At 56.2% G+C, this 3873-nt stretch overlaps 1 pseudogene; it reads left to right on the top strand.

Annotated features, from left to right (window-relative positions):
• The first annotated feature begins 329 nt into the window (after positions 1-329).
• On the top strand, positions 330-3396 carry LOC100434356 (CMRF35-like molecule 6; annotated as a pseudogene).
• The last annotated feature ends 477 nt before the right edge of the window (positions 3397-3873 follow it).

Genomic DNA, 3873 nt, shown 5'->3' with positions numbered 1-3873 from the left:
GTTGCACCTTGGCCCCTGGTCCCTGGCCCCTTGAGTCTGGGGGTGCCTGCACTGGCCCAGGGAGCTTCTCTCCTGAGCTTTCTGCAATCTCCCATCTCCAGCCTCAGACTTGAGACAGGGCTGGACAAGGAAGCGGAGAGGGGAAGAAAGCAGAAGTGGGGCTCAGACCCTGGGAGAGGGGACTCCACCTTTTCCTACCAGAGCCTGGTGCAGTGACAAGTGACATCTGAGAAATGACCACCAGAGATCGGGCTGCTTGGCTACTGGCAGCTCTGTTCCTCCTGAATGTCTCAGGTGGGTGGGTGGGCCCTGGACATGGAAGTAGGGACATGGAGAGAGGGCAGGAGGACAGAAGAGCACCGAGGAGCTGTCAGCAGCTGCCTCACCAGCTGAGCGCCAGGCTCCAGGGCACAGCGCAGGTGACTCATGTCCCACCGCATCCTCGACAGAGAAGGCCCTGACGGAGAGGGGCCTGTGACTGTCATTGCCACAGTTATCCAATCCGAAATGCCATCCTGATGCACCACACATACAATCATAGATGCATGCACGTGCACACACAGGCAGGCACACACACAGTGTTTTCCCAGTCCATGCCCTTCCTGTCTCCATGGAAACCCCCCTCCCCATTCCCACCTCTGCAGGGAGGGAGCTACTCACCCCTCAGTTCAGATTCCTGGGTGGACAAGGGCTGTCTGCCTGCCACTGTCTCCTCTACAACCCCAGGGTCCGAGAGGCCCTGACCCCAGATCATCCCTGACCCAGGCCCATCTGAGGAGAAGCTGGGACTTTGGCTTGTGTTTTCCAGGCTGTTTTGCTGTGGGCGGCCCCAGCACTATGCCAGACACTGCAGTGGGCATCCCTGAATGTGCAGTGTCAGTATGAGGAGGAATACAGGACTTTCAACAAATACTGGTGCAGACAACCACTTTTTCTACTATGTAACAAGACTGTAAAGGCCAGAGAGTCAGCGGAAGTGAGGAATGGCTGAGTGTCCATCAGGGACCATCCTGCAAACCTCAGCTTCACAGTGACCCTGGAGAGCCTCACAGAGGAGGATGCAGGTGGATATTTGTGTGGGGTCAATAGACTATTGCTCCAAGAATTTCAAGATCCTGTCTTCCAAGAGATCGTCTTCCAGGTGGAGGTGTCAGTGTTCCCAGGGGAGCCCCCTTCACTCAGCACCAGGCCTGTCTGAGTCTAGGGCTGGTCATTCTGTCCCTGAAGTGAGAAATGGGACAGGAGTGTGTGAGGTTGCAGGCAGTGACTTAGGACACAGAGTCCGTGTGTGCGTGCATGGGTTTGCTCTGTGTGTGTGTGTGCATGCACAGGTGTGTGTGTGTGTGTGCATGCACGCACAGGTGTGAGTTGTGTTTGTGGTGTGTGTGTGCATGCACAGGTGTGGGGTATGTGTGTGTGCATGCACAGTTGTGTGGTGTGCTTGTGTGTGTGCACCCGTGTGTGTGTGTGTGCTGACATGCACAAAAGCACATTTGCACCTGTTGTTCGAGACTCCTCTGTGTGCCCCACCCTGAAAGTGTCTGGCCTTGTGGGGCCACCAGACTGGCTGACATTTGGGGTTGAGTGGACTTGGGTCCCATCATTCAGGGAGCACCCCACTGAGTTCCTGTCCTTACTTCCAGCCTCACTGCAGCCACTGCTATACCCAGGGCCCTGGCTCCGCAGTCACTCTAGGTCATGCTTCACAGAGTAAATGTCACCCCTCCCTCCTTGGCTGGGATGGGGTCTGCAGCCAGGTCTTCTTTCCACAGACTCTCACGTTCCCCTAGAGAGCAGGTCGACTCTTGCATCTGAAAGTGCTCATCTGGCTATGAAGGACGTGGGGATAAGGCTAGGGAGGGGCCCAGGGCCCTGGTCCGGCCTGCGTGTGGCCGTGGAACATGTTGGACTCAGGGCATCTGTCCAGCATGTACTGAGTGATCGTGTCTGTGGAAATCAGAGCCGAACAGGTGATGATGAGTGGGAGACTCAAGCGAGGTTACCAAGACTGACCTGTGATGCCCCTGCAGCCCTGACTGCAGCCTCCAGTCTCAGAGCTCCACGGGCACCTCAGGTCCTCCCGTTACCTCCCAGCATGCACCTGGCCCAGCTCAACCAGACAGGACAGCCCTGATCCCAGCCCACACCCTGGGTAAGTTTCGTGCCCCCAGGACTGCCTCATGGGCAGCCTTCCCTGTAGGCTGGGGAGAGATGGGAGGGTTGTGTCTCCCTTCTTCTGGACCCTTCTTTGCTCACTCCTCCCACACCTAATGTGAAGGTCCTACTAAGTACCAGGCACTCCTGTCAGGATAGGGTCACAGCAGGGAACCACCCAGCCACAGTCTTGCTCTGGTGGAATTTGGGTTCTACCAGGTGGATTCACACAGTGAACAGGTCAGCACAGAGGCTGACAGACAAATACAGCAAAGTTTGATGACTGCTGGGAAGAGATATTTGTGCCTTGGGTTTGGGGAGCATGTGTGTGGGTGTTGGAGTCGCTATTTCACTGACAATGATCAGAAGAGGGTTTGTGGATTAGAGGACATGAGTGTGGAGACCTGCAGGGTTTGGGAGCAGGGCACTCTGGGGTCTGGGGGAAGAGGGGTCCAGGCGGAGGGAGGAGCGAGGCAAATGTCCTGCAAGGGAGTCCTGGGACCTGGCCAGGCCAGGACAGGGGGCAAATGCTCTGGGGTCCGGTGACCCCGGCCCTCTCCCCTGCCTCCCTTGCAGCCCTGGCCCGAGTGTCATCCTGTTTGATGAGCCCAGTCCTCTGAGGAGCTGAGAGCTGAGCTGGGCCATTCGTTCATTCCTTCAACAACCATGAATTTTACAGGCTGATGTTGGCAACCAGAGGGCAGGTGCCAGTCATTTGTGAATAACGTGAATAGTCCTGACCTTCTTGGGAAATGATGGCCATATGGACATCAAACTACATGACTGATTCCATGCGCCAGTGAATAACCCCCAGATGTAGAGATCTTGTGGGCGTGGTTCTCACCTGGATCCCTCCCCGTCTCTATGCACCATTCTCATGGCCATGTGCTTCCTTATAGGCAGTCCTGAGACTCCAGGGATTCTCAGGCTGAAGGTCAGGGACTAATGGTCCCTTTAGAGGAGTTGTCATATACAGAGTTTGTCCTTACAGGGATTTGTGTGGCCATAGGACCTGGGTTCACAGACAGGCAGAAGGTGGAGGGCACCTGGACCTCCCCTGGGGAGATGACTCACTGCCCGTCACCGTGTCCCCACAGCCCCCTGTTCAGCAGCCCCTACGTCCTGCTCCTCGTCCTGGAGCTGCCCCTGCTCCTGAGCATGCTGGGTGCCGTCCTCTGGGTGAACAGACCTCAGAGAAGCTCTAGAAGCAGGCAGAGTTGGCCAGAGGGTGAGAACCAGTAGCATCTACTGTCCATCAAGGCCCTGCACTGCGACAAAACCCCTCTGTGGGACTGGAATGACCTCCTGACCACTCCCTCCCGGGCTGCTGTCTCCACATCTTCTAGAATTCTCTGTGAGCCTCCTTTAGCCTTTTCCCTGTGCCTGATCTGCGAGTCACACGTGAACCTGATGGACACGGACGCCCTGAGCTGTGACTCCATGTCTCATGTGCACGCCCCGCCCAGCTGAACCTCGGACTGTCACCAACACCTCTAAGTGCCTGATGCCCTCTCTGCACCTTTCCATTTCTCCAGGAGCTTGGCATTGCTTCCTTCACCATTTTCACAGGGAGGGGCAGGTCCAGGACTCCCCTGCACCTTTGCCACCATAATTGCCCATACTCCCTGGGTCCAGGAGTGCAGAATATGTGGCTGCTTCCATTTGCTGAGTGTGTCAATTCAATGATGCTTTCGAACTTCAAGAAATGACAATACATAG

The sequence above is a fragment of the Pongo abelii genome, chromosome 19 (genome assembly GCF_028885655.2).
Source record: "Pongo abelii isolate AG06213 chromosome 19, NHGRI_mPonAbe1-v2.0_pri, whole genome shotgun sequence".
NCBI lineage: Eukaryota > Metazoa > Chordata > Mammalia > Primates > Hominidae > Pongo > Pongo abelii.
The sequence above is the reverse complement of the archived record's forward strand: the minus strand, read 5'-3'. Positions and strand labels throughout refer to the sequence as shown.